Raw genomic sequence first — 15,668 nt, 5'->3', positions numbered from 1 at the left:
ACATCACAGCAACCCATACAAATTGCGGACCACACTTCCAAATCACCACCACAAACATCACTGCAACAAAGTACCGCCTCCAGCGCTCATTCGTTAACGCTGGGACAGTTAGCACAAAACATGCAACTAATGTTCGCAGAGCTACACAAACCCAAACGAATGGTAGAGAATGTGGAAACAAAAGGCGCAGCCGTCCCCCGAAAGAGGGTCAGTCAAAGTCCGGGAGCTCCTACCAGGACACCGAAAGCTATAGAGCACACTGATAGCGACAGTAATATCCATGGATAATATGGCAAACAACACAAAGACCGGAGACATTGAAATCTGGCAATGGAATTGCTGCACGCTACGCACTAAATTGGCTAATTTCACGCACTACATAGAATCGGCGCCAATCCCTCCCGACGTTATCTGTATTCAGGAAATAGGGAAACAAAATAGGAAATAGGAAAACAAAACACCCGTGTACTTAGACTTAGGTGGACGTTAAAGAACCCCAGGTGATGGAAATTTCCGGAGTCCTCTACTACGGCGTGCCTCATAATAAGAAAGTGGTTTTGGCACGTAAAACCCCATAATTTTTTAAATGCGTTTACCATCGAAGCAATATATGGACACAAAGTATTGCCACCATCGTAATGCGCCATGTATGAGGCGTATGAGGCGTGCACTACAGCAGGACTCGTCGTGCTTCAGTTCGAACTTCTTCACGGGATACTTACCTGCTCCGAAATCCCCAATTGTATGGTATTTCGTATTCCGTCGAAGATCACCAGAGTAGATAGACCTTTCCATGTTCCTGCCTGTCATCGCCAACACTCAAGCGTCCATGGAATACTGAGGCTTTGTAACGGTTATTTTTTTATCATCTCGGTATTTTCATAACATGCTGACATTGTTCATCTCCGAGCTTTGCGTTGTTGTTTCATCAGTTTTACACACTGTCCAACTGCCTTGCTCTCTCTCTGTCTGTGCGGAGGGTGGGGGGGGGGCTAGGGGGTAGGCGGGATCAGGCGAACAAAGCTCGAAACCAAACGTTGGGTCAACTTAGGTCTCTGAGTGTGTGGCCAATGTGTTATGTACTCTTAACGAACCTCTTTCGCGCCACTATGGGTTACTGTAGATGCGGGACTGGGCAGCTGCCGCTGTTCGAAGAAATTATTTATATGTTGCACTTCCTCTACCTTTCGGGATTCCAGAAAACTGATTAGCAATATTGGGATGTATTAGGTATTCGAATCGTTTCTTGCACTTTTTCATGCTCATTCAATTCGCTTCCGGTACTATTAGATTCTTATTGGGTTCGGTCTCAAAAGCTGCTATTACCACACTCCTAACGAAGCGAGTGCTATAAAATGACCTACTCTATTCCACATAGAGCACAGATGACAATGTAGGTGCGAATTATTTTTCTTTCGCATCATTATTTATCCACAAGATATAAACTGGTATTTCCGAAAACAAATTCGAGGGGTTTCTCAACATACACGTAACTGAACTTGCAAGAATTGTACAAAAATATGTTGCATGCATGAGCGAAAAGATGTATAGACTGCATGTATTTACTGTTATTGTAATTCTCGTCAATTTTGTGGATAGATGGATGGATTCTGGTGTTTTACGTGCCATAACCAGGATTTGATCAAGAGGCGCGCCGTAGTGGGGCAGTCCGGATTCATTTGTACGACCAGGGGACCTTAACGCGCCCGCATTGCATGGGACACGTGCGCTTTTGCTTTTCGCCCCCACCGAAATGCGGCCGCCGCTGCCCGGATTTGATACCGCGACCTCGTGCTCAGCAGCGCAAGATCATAGCCGCTAAGCCAGCAGGGCGGGGGCGGTAATTTCGGCCAGGCGCATTTACTTCAATACAGTTAAACTGATACGTCGGTCTGGACTCCACGCAAAGCAGCGCAAGCAGCTCTCCAAGTGGCTCGAATCTCCATCACTCCTCGCCGACACTCGTTTCTCCCTCTCCTGAATTTCCCTCCACGCACACTCGGTTCTTCCCATCTCTGCGTGAATTCACACGCGTGCTCCCACTGAAGCCGCATCGCTCCATATAATAGCTACTACCAGCTGCTCGTATAGCTTGAAGCACTGTCTATGGACGCCCTTAACACGACTTGCGCAGTCCCGCGTTCCGCTGAAAAAAAAAAGAAGAAAAAGAACAAGAACAAGAACAAAAAGACAAGGGTGCAGTTTTGTCCATTCAATGAATGTGACAAAGGGAGGTTGCGCGAATGGACAGCCTGTATTTATATATTTTACAAAAGCGTCGGTGAAGCCGGCACCTGGATGCCGTGATGTTTTGTGGCCGTTGGGCTCACGCAACGCGATGCGTGGCGGTGACGTCGAATTCAGCCGATTTGCAACCAGACTTCTGGAGCCTGGTTGGTTACGCATTAGAGTGTGCGCCAACTGCGACCGCCGCGTCGGCCGTGGCCACGGGAGCGGCCCAGTTGGCCAACGCGACGTTGTCGCGGCAGCATGGCGAGCGCACTCATGGGGGCCATGCCGCAGGTCGGTCCGCACGGAAGGCCCCAGGATGCAGCCGTCAGAACAAACGGACCACACTGAAGACCCCAGAATGTAGCCGGTGGATCCCACGAACCCCACGGTAGGCCCCAAGATGCATCCGTCGGAACCCACATACCGGACGGGGGAACCGAAGATGTAGCCATCGGAACCCAGAGACCACTCGGGAGGCCCCACGGTGCAGGCGTCGGAGCCCATGGATAGCACGGGAGGCCCCAGTTTGCAGCCGTTGCAACCCACGCACCGCACGGGGGGCCCCAGGATGCAGCCATTGAAATGAACGGACCACTCCCGGTTGTGATTGTGGCGGCGCTGTCGTAGTCGAGTGCTTCCTGGTCCACTTCCGGCGTGCGGAGCGCTGGCCAGCTCCAGGCCATCTGTAGCGAAAGCGCCGGTCCTCCTCGACGAACTGGCGATCGGCAAGGCATTCCGTCGCCTCCGCCCGACGTCCTTGCCTCGTCGCTGTCTGCGTTGAGCCGAGGCGACACGCTGGTGTTCCGCGTCGAGCTTGGTCGTTGACCTAACGTTGACATGCTAGCTTTCTTGTGGTTCTGGTTACACAGCGGCTTCGAACGCACGTTCGCAGCGCATGGCGAGATGATGATGATGATCTTTTTTTTATTATGGGCTTATTTGATTATTTACCCTCAGGGCCTTTGGGGCATTACAGGGGATGACTACATGGTTGTACAAGAACAGAATCTAAAGTTGCGGATGAAATCAAGAAAAAAAGAAACAACAAAGAACAAAAGAAAAAACAAGAAATAACTCCCAACGGGGAATTAGACAAGAAGCGGACAATACATATAAAATAATTAAGGCGAAACGAAGAAATACAAGGAAATACAGGTCTGAAGAATAAAAAGAGAAGAGGAATCGTACAGGATTGATTAAAGGTAGGTGAAATAAAACTCTAAATTTGCATTCGAGACTTTCAGAAATGGGAAGAAGGGCAATATTAAATTATCGCGGCACTATTTTTCTGCTACCGATCAAATTGCATATGGCAAGACAAACATCCCTCTAGATGAAGCCCAGAGCTCAGACGGTGAAGTGCTGGCTTGCTTCTTACGTATACCATGGCGCTTACCCACTACAGGGAATTGGCCAAGAAGCCTGCCCTACCGTTTGCAACCCTGGTCGGTACTGACATCTAGGATTGAAAACTGGGATGAACGCTAACAATGTAAGAGAATGTCTGTTTTTTGTATAACGCTCGAACAGATCAATTTTGACAAGATAGGATTATTTGACGTGCACATATATTCAAGTAGACGAGAGTTTTTGTATTTCGTCCGTATAGGCTTGAGGCTGCTTTAGGCGCGAGTCGAACCCCTCATTCATGCTGAGCAGCAAGGGGCCGTAGCGCGTAGCGTCTCCAGTTCCTCGTACCTACTCCTTCATACCTCCTTCCACGTGAAGACGCATCGCTCATCCAACAAGCACAGACTCTCACTCTGCGCGATGCCATCATAATTAATTAGGGGGTTTTACGTGCCAAAACCACTTTCTGATTATGAGGCACGCCGTAGTGGAGGACTCCGGAAATTTCGACCACCTGGGGTTCTTTAACGTGCACCTAAATCTAAGTACACGGGTGTTTTCGCATTTCGCCCCCATCGAAATGCGGCCGCCGTAGCCAGGATTCGATCCCGCGACCTCTTGCTCAGCAGCCTAACACCATAGCCACTGAGCAACCACGGCGGGTTCGACGCCATCATACAAATGTACTTCGTTCATTTGATCTGCATCAAATAGTTTGCAAGCCAACACGTGGAAACTCAATTCTAAATCTAACAACCGAACCGGAAAATATGCTTGTTCACGTCCTTAAATGTATTAGCGACCGCAATGTAGTACACTGTGAATATCTCTTACAAAGTAGTAAACCAGAAAAAGCAAAGAAATCTATTTCCAATTACTCCCGTGCAAATATCGACGCGATTCTTACAGAGCTGTCGTCTTTTTCTGTGTGGTTCTTGGAAACCATTGCTTATCGCAATACATATGATGATAACTGGCTCGCTATCCGGAGAAAGCTTACTGAACTGAAACAAATGCGTGTTCCCAAAATTGTAATCATCTCATCAACACAGAGCACATGGTTCACGCCCCAAGTGAAGAGAGCAATCAATAAAAAGAAACACCTTTACTCTAAAGCTAAGTTGTCCGACTCGGATGGTGATTGGCAGCGATGCCGAGAACAATCAAATAAATGTAAAGCGGAAATTGAAGCATCTAAAGACAAGTTTTTTAGCCGTGAGATCGTCAGCATGTTAATTAACAAGCCCAAAAAGTTTTGGAAAGTAATTAACCCTAAACACTCTTCTCAATTCACTATACCAATCGTTAATAACGGCGTGCTACTCTCAACATCTGAAGCTGCGACTGAATTAAACTAGTTTTTCAGCTCTGTATTCACAAACGAAAACCCAATACCACCTGATCTCACGTTTCCTTCAATTAACTCATCTATGAATGACCTTATGATTACATTGAAGGGAATAGAATCGGCCATCGATCGACTTTCGAATAACTCAGCGCCAGGTCCAGACGGCATCTGCACAAGGATGCCTAAAATGATTAAACCTATAATATCTCCCGTGTTAGCCGCCCTTTTCGAGCAATCAATAGATGCAGGAATTGTAGCAAATGACTGGAAGATCGGTCGTATCACTCCCATTTACAAATCAGGTGACCGATCAGAGCCTTCAAACTATAGACCTATATGCTTGACTAGTATTCTAGGTAAATTACTTGAGCATATCATATCTTCCGCAGTTATGAAATATTTATCTGAACATACCTTTTTTTTCCCTAATAATCCGCATGGATTTCAGCAAGTACGCTCTTGTGAAACACAACTACTTGAACTTATAACTGATCTTCATCAAGCTGTTCACGATTCCATAAAAATCGATGCCATATTTATCGACTTCAAGAAAGCATTCGATAAAGTTCCCCATTCTCGCTTAATGATGAAACTTAGCAGGCTTAACATTCATAATAAAATTGTTAATTGGATCTCAAGTTTTTTAACCATTCTCTACCAATTTGTTTCCGTAAATGATCAGTTTTCCGCTTTAGCACAAGTTAAATCTGGCGTTCCTCAGGGCTCCGTACTTGGACCAAACTTATTCTTAATTTACATTAATGACATCAGTGACAACCTGATCTCAACAGTTCGGTTGTTTGCAGATGACTGCGTTCTTTACCGACAAATTATCACCTCTGAAGATACTAATATTTTACAGGCCGACCTAAACAAAATTTCACTTTGGTGCGAGCAATGGCAAATGGAAATTAATGTTTCTAAAACAAAAACAATGACATTTACCACAGACAGTAACGTTCACTTAAGTTCATGTTTTATGAACAACGTATGCATAGAGAATGTGTCTACATTATAATACTTGGGCGTTCATTTAACTTCAAACCTTACATGGAATGATCACATTGAGGAAATAATATCGAAAGCAATAAAAACACTTGGATTCATCACACGAAATTTGTATTTAGCAAATCACCAAACTAAATTATTAGCTTACACAGCTCTAGTTCGCTCAAAGATTGAATACGCTTCCATAATATGGAATCCAAATCAGACATACCTAATAAACAAGCTTGAATCTTTACAAAATAAAGCAGCACGTTTCATTACTAAAACCTACTCTAGAACATTCAGCATCACGGCTATCAAAGAGGCCCCTCAATTACCCTCTCTAGAAAAACGACGACTGTTAGCACTTCTTTCCCACTTCCACAGATTGTATCATACCCCGTCATCCTTTACAGCATCTTATATCAAACCCCCGCAAAAAATTTTCCCCCGCCTCGACCATCCCTTCAGAGTGCATCCCATGTTTGCACGTACGAATCTCCTTCGACAATCACCGCTCTTTCTTGCTATTTATCACTGGAACAAGCTGCGAAAAGAAATTGCTTCTATACATGATCATGACTTATGTATAAGTCATTTGAAGCGCAGTTTTCCGTATGTTCAGTAAAAAGAGAATTTTGTTAATTTTGTGCTTCTGACTCATTGTAAGTGCATCTACATGCTTTGTACCGAGTGTTTTTTTTTCATCGTGTGTGCATTTCTAAATTTTTTTAAATTTTTTCTTGTTGTTGTGTTCGGTGATCTTTACCACGGTGTTCTATATCGCCTTTCCCCCTAATTGTGTTTGAAATATCTTGTTGTTAGCCTCCCCCCCCTCCCCTCTATGTAATGCCCGTAAGGGCATTTAGGGTATCTGAAAAAAAAAATGAGCCATTGACCACGCCACCACATTTGTCAGATATGCGAGCAGTATTTAGGGGTGTGCGAATATTCCATGCTTTCGAATCACAAAAAGAATATTGGCGTATTTATTTTCTTTAACCGAAAGAAATTGTCGCTATTTATATATACGAACATTTTTCGAATAGCTTTCAGATACTTTTAATCGCCAACCGTAGGAGAAATATAATGCAGTTGCTCATCCATAAACCTTAAGAAGTTGCGTATTCGAACACGCTATTTGTCAAGCAGGGAACCAGAATTTTCATGTTAAAGCGATTTCATCCTCACTTACCAACGAGTCCTGCGTAAGCTAATAAATTGCTTGTTCCCTCTTAATGCTCCATTGGTGCTTTTAATAAACAACGCTGGATACGTGCAATGCATGCCCAGGAACTTGCTAACGTGAAAATATTAGGATGTGAAGATCGGTGGTGAGGACGGCAGTTCATTATTCGAAAACTATTGAAAAGTTAAGCGATATTCCATTCGACTGGCTTCTGGTACTACTCGATTCGTATTCGATTCGGTCCCAAAAATTACTGTTCACGCACCCATAGGCAGCATCTGAACATCGTACACACGTACTGGTAACGTCCCCGCACTCTCTCGTAACCCAATATTATCACGCTCGCCAACACTCCACCACCCACCCTAGCCCAATCCTCCCCATTCACGGAGTACACCTGGGCGAGCTGGGCCGCACCACCCGAAGACCTGCGCCAAACTCTGTGGCGGCTCCTGGTTTGCCCTATCCTCCACATCCAGTCAGCGATGGCACCCGTCGCCAATTCACAACCGAAGAGCGCCACCTTCAAAATTGAGGACGGCTTGGTCTACAGGGTCGCCATACAATAAAGTTCGCTTCTTCTCCATCTACTTACTCCGTGTTTTCTGCGTCATCTTAAAACTGGAAGACATGTGACATATGCTCACGAGCAGCAGTTTCAAGACCAATGGTGCCGCGAAAACGCAGCGTGGGTATGTCATGCGAAATAATGTGGTACAACCTACGTGTGCATGTTCGACCGAAGCAATTTCAAGTTGCGGAGCTGGGTTAATTTTTTTACTGCGATTGCAATCGTATGGACACTCCAGGCGCATTTTTGTCGTCGGCGTCACCGTGATGTTCCGTATAAAGTCCAAGGGCGATAACAGCGTCGCCGCGCGTCGTATGCTGTATGTGCGATTGAACGCACGCGAGGGAAGCCGACGATCGCGGCTCAATCGAACAGAGAGCAAACGCTCCGTTTGCCGTCGCGCGAAAAGACATGGGTTAATGGGATGGTGGGGGGGGGGGGGGGGGCGTTGTGGAGGCGTAGTCGCAGTCGAGGGCTTCCTGGGCTGCTCCCGGCGTCCGGAGGACTGGCCAGTCCCAGGCCAGGTGCAGGGAATACACCGGCCCTCCTCGGCAAACCGGTGGTCGGAAAGGCATTTGATGCTCGGAGGTCGACCTGCCGTAGGCATGCTGACTTGCTTCTTCTTCCGATTCCTCAGCCGCTTGAGAGCACTGTCTCGTGCACTGACTCGCGGCGCGTGAACTGTGACCGCCGCGTCGAGTCTTCGCCATCCTTTATCCTGGTCCATTCCCTACTTTCATAAGGTTTACCACAACCTAAAAAAGTTTGGGCAACGTTCTGAGGTAAATGTTTTTACAGCACCTAACAAACTCTTGAGGTTGAGTGTGTTGAGCTTTCCCATAAGGAAACGAAAGCCTGGTTGCGCTACCGCGCACAAGAATCGTTTTGTTACATGCACTCGCAACGTGGTGTATAAGATTCCACTTTCGTGTGGGAAGTACTACGTGGGCCAGACGGGCAGATGTTTAAATGTGCGTCTGGTGGAGCATAGTAATGAAGGGGAGAACATCGCAATAGATGGGCATCTGGCTGTCCATTGTAGAAAATGTGACGCGAAGGCACCATGCTTCCCTCTCTTAAAGCACACTGTTGTCTATCTCCACAGGAATTAGATTACGAGGGAAATTGTCGAAGCAGCCGAGACAGCCAGAGCAGGTGACGATTGCGTTAGCACGTCGTCTATTCTTTTATCAAGAAAGAGCTTGAATTTTTGGACATAGTAGTCACATGACTGCTTTTCCTCCTTCCCTTCAGTGTGTCTGTTGCAGTGGCGTCCCAGTGAGTATATATATGTTCACCAGCGGCAATAAATCAATTGTTGAAAGTTAGCGCTCGTCCCGTGTTCATGCTTGTCCCTGTGTCATTCTTGCACTATGTATCCTAGTTTGTATGCTTCCGGAGAGGTTGCGCTCGTCCGAACGCGTTGGAATCCGTCGAGTCCCCGCAGTAGGGTTGCCAGGTCTTCGGAAGAAAAAGTAGCCGAAAAATTTTGAAAAGTAGCCAAAAAAGTTCCCAACTAAGGCAAAAGCTTTAATTAGTAGCCAAAAATCTAACCAAGGTGCGACAAACGAACATTTGCCCATTTTTAACGCGAAAATAAAGAACAAACGAGAAAGACATGTAGCTTCCTGCTGCGCTGAGGACAAACAAAAATAACAGAAGAAAACATTAGTTATCACATAATATTGTATCGTAATTTACCATGATGTATGACCAACTGATGTTCTTTGATAATTTCTGCCACACACTTGCGTGCTTTCTCATAGCCGAAGTGGTATCGCCAGTTTCAGTAGAATAAACTTGCTGAACGCAGTCCTTGCACAGATGGTTATATTAACTCTATGCCACTATGACTTCTCTTGAAACGTTCCTGTGCTAACTTTATGACGTCACACACGTTCTCCGCTCCCTGGTACGCAGTCGCATATAGCCACGTAGACATTGGCACCTGTAATGTCATGGCTGCCATGATGTGTTTTTGGTTGTTGCAGTTGTTTCTGACTCGAAGAACCACGGTCTTCGAGATTCTCTATAGAGGTAACCGTCGCTGGGGTGATATTAGGACATCACTTAATTGCTTCCGTCCTTCGAAGGACGCAAAATCATTGCCTATAAGATTGGTTGATTCCTGTTACTCGGAGGGAGCTGCTTGGGCCTGTTCAATTATCCGTCAATGAAAGTCCCGAAATGTCCGAGGCGTTGATTTCAGCCAATGAGCGTTGCACATGAAGCATCTCGGGCAGTCCTGGGCAACCCAGGGTGATAAGGCGAAGAGGCCCAGTGAGCATGTGGTGGCTATATATTTTCAGCTCCTGAATTTGCTTCCAGAGCTTGCAAGACACAAAAGCGTGGTCTTGAAGATCTGAGGTTTGGGGTTGTTGCTTCGAGGGGCCGTCGGGGTGGGGGGGGGGTGATTCGGCCATTATCTATACTGTATCGGACACGTGTAGTGATTATATCAGCACGAATGCGCATCGGTGATGCACAGTGTGTACAGCACGCTGCATCATGTCTTTATACGCCACGATCTCAAAAAACCTGTTTTTTTCCTGCACTGGCTATGCTGCTGTAAGCGTCGTCTCCGTTGGCACGTTACATGGTGTCAGAAGTTGCTCCGCTGCCCGTCGACGCCGGAGGGGAATCGTTTCCGCGAAGTCTGCATTATGGATCTGCTGAAGGCACCACAGCCATTGTGGCTGACTGGTAACGTCACGGGAAACTGGAAGTGTTATAAGCAGAAATTTGAGTTATTTCTGCATGCAACGGCGGCGAAGGACCAGCCGAAAACGGAAGCATCGAAGGCAGCCGTCCTGCTTAGCATGGCGGGTGACGATGCGCTGGACGTCTTCAACAACTTACAGTTCGCGCCGGATGCAGACAAGAACGACTATAGTACCATGGTGAGAAAGTTTGATGCCTATTGCGCCGAAGTGAGCAATGAAGTGCACGAGAGATATATATTCCGTACAAGAAAGCAAGCGGAGGGAGAACCATTTGAAAAATTTGTTCGTGACCTGAAAAAGCAAGCAGCGCAGTGTGATTTTGGCGTTCCGTAAGAATCCATGATAAGGGACCAGATCGTATTTGGCACGCACCATCCTAGACTACGCCAGAAAATGCTTCGTGACAGCCAACTGGCTTTGCAAAAAGCAGAGGAAATGTGCAAATCAGCGGAGACGGCAGCACAGCGAAACGAAGTATGGCGTAGCGGGGAAGACAGAATCGATGCCATGTCGAGGCGCTCGGCGCCACCCTCAAGAGAGCGGAAGCAAGGAAAAGAACAATTTCACTGTCGTAAGTGCAACCGCTGGCATAAACCGAAGCAATGCCCAGCGTTTGGAACGAGGTGTCGTTTGTGCCACAAGCTGAACCACTTTGCAAGTGGTTGCGCGTCAGCGGTAGTAAGCGAAGTAAAAGAACAACAATACATATCGTCGTGATCTCGACATTCTCGAGATCACGACAGCTAGTCACGAAAGGGATTGGACGGTTAAAGCCCAAGTTCGCAATCGCGAGATAAGCTTTAAAGTCGCAGGCAAGCCTGTTTCCCATGTCAATTTAGCGCCAACTGAGGGGAGTTGAAGCCATCGAATTTCGTGCTGAGGGCCTATAACGGTACCATATCGTGCTTTGGAACGTCTACGCAGGAAGTAAGGATTGATATTACTTCTGCTACAATCAATTTGTTGTTGTGAAAAATGGCCGGCAGGCCTTACTTGGACTTAGTGATGCTTTGGGGCTCACTTACTTAGTGAGGCTTTGGCGCTGATCCAGAGTAAAGTAGGTGCCGTAGACAAGACTCCCAACGATGGACTTCTCAAGAACTTCAGGTATGTCTTCGAGGGCCTCGGTTGTTTGCAGCAGGCTTACAGCATGGTCCTGAAACCTGAAGCGGTGCCAGTCGTGTAACCAGCTCGACGGATTTCTTTGGCGCTGGAAGAGCCTCTAAAGAAGGAACTTTAAATAATGGTACGTGCTGGCATAATTGTTAAAGCGAACATGCCTACCAACTGGGCCAGTCCTTCAGTTCTGGCAAAGAATAAAGATGGCACGCTAATGGTGTGCATGGACCCCAGAGTTTACAAGTACATAAAGCGGCAGCATTTCCCGCTTCCGAGGCGGGAGGATTTGGAAGTTTGTTTAACCAATGCAGAGTACTTCAGCTGTCTCGACGCGAACTGCGGCTATCATCAGATATCGCTTGACGAGCGGACATCTAAGATCTGTACTTTCTCTTCACCGTTTGGGAGATATTGTTTTCTGCGTCTGCCCTTCGACATTTCATCCGCACCGGAGGTATTTTAACAAACCATGAGTCAAGCATTCGATGGCCTACCTGGTGTGCAAGTATACAATGACGACATTTTAGTTTGGGGTTCCAGTAAGCAGGAACACGATGAACGGTTGCGTCGTAAGTAACGCTAACAGAATGCTAGGTTACTTACGACGCAACTTTTCCGAGGCACCTTCTTCCTTAAGATTAATCCTCTATAAAACACTAATACGACCTAAACTTGAGTATGCGGCTTCAATCTGGGATCCAGGTCAAATAAACCTAATGCACTCACTGGAAATGGTTCAGAATAACTCAACTCGCTTCATTCTTTCTAACTATAATAGAACCGCGAGTATCAGTGCCATGAAATCTAGCCTTAACCTAACGTCCTTGTCATCACGTCGAAAATTGTTCCGTTTGTGCCTTTTTCATAAATTATTTCATCACCCGCTGCTATGCAACAAACTTATTTCTCCGTCTCCGTATGTATCACCCAGACTAGACCACATTCATAAGGTCGGCATTTCATTTTGCAGATCCAACGCTTTTTTTTCAGTCATTTGTACCACGCACTCCCAATGAGTGGAATCACCTCCCCGCCTCGATAGCCACTATCGCAGATCACCTATTATTCAAGAATGCCCTAGCTAGCACTGTATAACTAGGAACCTTGTTTCATATTGTTCAACCTGTACTCACAAACGACTTAGCTAACATTGTATATCTAGGTGCCATTTGTTAAATAGTTTTGTTTATACATATTTATATACATAATTTTCTGCACTAGTAACTCCTGTTTGTTGAATTTACCCGTTTTGCTTGTAACCACTCCCCTCTATAATGCCGTAATGGCCCTGAGGGTATGATAAATAAATAAATAAACGGTTGACAGAAGTACTTAAACCTGCCGAGAAAGCAGGATTGACTTTCAACGCACAGAAATGCAAGTTCGGTGTGAAATCAAATTCCTTGGTGACGTCATGCGCCGAGCGGGCATATTGCCTGACCCAAAGCTTATCGAAAGTGTGGCGAAAATGGCGACACCAAAGTCCAAGACTGACGTCCAGCGTATGCTGGGAGTGCTTAAAGGCAAGCTGAAAGGTTTTCCAGAAACAATGAGTGAACATCTGTACATAATGGTTTTCAACCCTCCGAATTCGAATATCGTATCGAAATTGAGCGAAAGAAAGCGCAAATGTATTTTATTTCGACGAAAAGTGCAGCAGCGGACACGCCCAGCTCGCGCGTCTCGTTTCCGCCTGTGATTGGTCGGGCGCCTCGTGACGTCAACACTAGTGTTCGTCCGAACCGACCACTGCCGCTACACATGAAGCGCGGTGCCAGGTAGTTTGGTGCTGTTTTTCTGAGACGGTAATGGAAAATTTAGAGAGACTGCGTTTTTCTGAGGAGTTCGGCGTTACTCCCTACATGTACGAGCCGATTGCGAAGAGCCGGCCTCTCGAAGAAGCAAACGATGCTGGTGCGAGCAGTGCTTTCGACGCGAACAAAAGCAAAGTCCTGGGATCTCCTCGTGTTGGAACTGCTCTTTGGTGAGTATGTTTTTTGCAAAGCGATCTAGTGATCACGCCGATCTTTCGCCGATCTAGCGAGCTCGTTTCCGGTCAAACAACTGTAGTGTTGTGTTCCTGCATGCCTCCTCGTGGAACGTAAGCGGGGATGCGATCGTCGGCATTTGTGCGCTGTCCAAAGCTGTCGGCAATCTACAAAGACGGTTTAAACGCATGAAAAGCTTCCCGGCTCATGTAGTACGTGTAGTGACCTTCATCTGTGCGCCATCCGCACACTACTCGTAACCGAAGTCGTAAAGGCGGCGAATTCCGTCGGCTACGTGAGACGGTCGGTTTCTCGCTGTGAGCGAGAGAAGGGGGGAGCGTAGCGTCCTGGCGTGCGCCGGCTTTCCAGCACATGCAAACTCTACATTTGCACTGCGTTATGGTAGCTGCATGCAGGCTGTTTTACAACACACGTGCAAATAGAAAATTCGCGGCGCTTTGCGACGAAACCTGCGTCAAGGGCGGGAGATAAACATGCACCTTCCGTTCAGCGTGCTAACACGAAGGAGCTCGCAGTAAATCAAAATCCAGGTTTGGGCGAGTTCGTGTATTCATAAAGCCTTCCAACACCAGTTATCATCAGTCAGTCCGCACTCGTGCCGTCTTTGTTTTCGTTGCTCCGATCTTTTCGCGCTGCGTTTAGAAAGCCTGCTAGTGGCAAGTAGTCCTCTCTCATTCTGTGGCCATATACAGCAACTGCGCAGGCCGAATTACAGGGCTGGCCGTATACTACCACTCTACATACACGCAGACGCACCAACAAAAGAATGCAGGGTCGATCGAAGCAGATTACGATGGCACGCACGCAGAAACAAGCACGGTCAGGCACGGTCGCGGAGGCTGCGAAGGAACGGAACACTAGTGTTGACGTCACAACACAGCGGTTTCCGGTCTCCGCTCGCATCGTCAGCGTCAGCAGCAGCGCGCGGCATTCGACGGGGGGCGGAGCTACAGCGCAATTTTAACCGACGATAACGTCGCTCCTACTTGAACCCCCCCCCCCCCCCCCCCAAATTTTACTTACATGGTTTATAAGGTTCCCGCATCCGTATGTGAGCGTCTTATTGACTTCGACAGACTCTTCAGCTTCCCTTTAACTATTTCAGTAAATTCGTGCCACGGTTGTCCGAGCGAACGACGCTTTTACGAGAGCTTATCAAGTCGCGCGCAGAGTTCCAATGAACAGCAAACCACGCGCAAGAGTGGAAAATGATAACGGAAGTTTTGACTACCGCCCCCCTGCTTGCAATCTTTGATCCGCAACGAGGAACTAAGATAACGTGCGACGCATCAAAGGAAGGTGTCGGTGCATCATTATTGCAAGGCTACAATGGTGAATGGCGACCATAGCATATGCATCTCGTGTATTAACCCGAGCCGAGAAAAGCTATGCGCAAGTTGAAAAGGAGGCACTCGCAATTTATTTTGGCTGTGAAAGGTTTCACGAGTTTGTGTACGGAAGAAAAGTGCTTATCGAAACAGACCATAAGCCGCTTGTAGCGATCGCGCACAAGGAAATCGCCGACATGCCACCGCAAGTGCAAATATTCTTTTTGCTGCTGCTAAAATACAAATTAGACTTGCAGGACATTCCAGGAAAGCAGCTGGTTCTCGCTAACATGTTGTCACGCTCAACGGCTGACCAGGGCGAATACCAAGTTGGCACCACTTCTGGTACCACAGACGACGTGGAGATCCATGCGGTGCAGGCCTTGGGCTACATGGTCACTCCCCAAACGCAGTGGTTACTGCAGCAAGAAACGTCGCGTGACGTATACCTACAGGCCGTGAGGAAGAGCTTGGCAAGCGGGCAGCCGGTAAAAGGGGAACTCAAGCCATTTGTCAGTCTGTCAGTCGTTAATGGAATAGTGCTGAAGTGCTCGAAAGTTGTAATACCGAAGAGTATGCGACCAAGGATCCTGAAAAGAATACATGCTCGCCACCTCGGGTTCCAAAAGTGCAAATAGAGGGCCCGAACTGTTGTATTTTGGCCGGTCTGAGCGGCGAAATCGCTGCGATTGTAGAAAGCTGCGCAACATGCAGAAAGTTCGCTTACAGCCAACCACATGAACCACTTCTAATGCAGCCAGTTTCAAAATGTGCTTAGTATAGGGTCGGCGTAGACTACTTTTCTTATGCGG

This window comes from Dermacentor variabilis, unplaced genomic scaffold, assembly GCF_050947875.1.
Source record: "Dermacentor variabilis isolate Ectoservices unplaced genomic scaffold, ASM5094787v1 scaffold_12, whole genome shotgun sequence".
Taxonomy (NCBI): Eukaryota; Metazoa; Arthropoda; class Arachnida; order Ixodida; family Ixodidae; genus Dermacentor; species Dermacentor variabilis.
The sequence above is the reverse complement of the archived record's forward strand: the minus strand, read 5'-3'. Positions refer to the sequence as shown.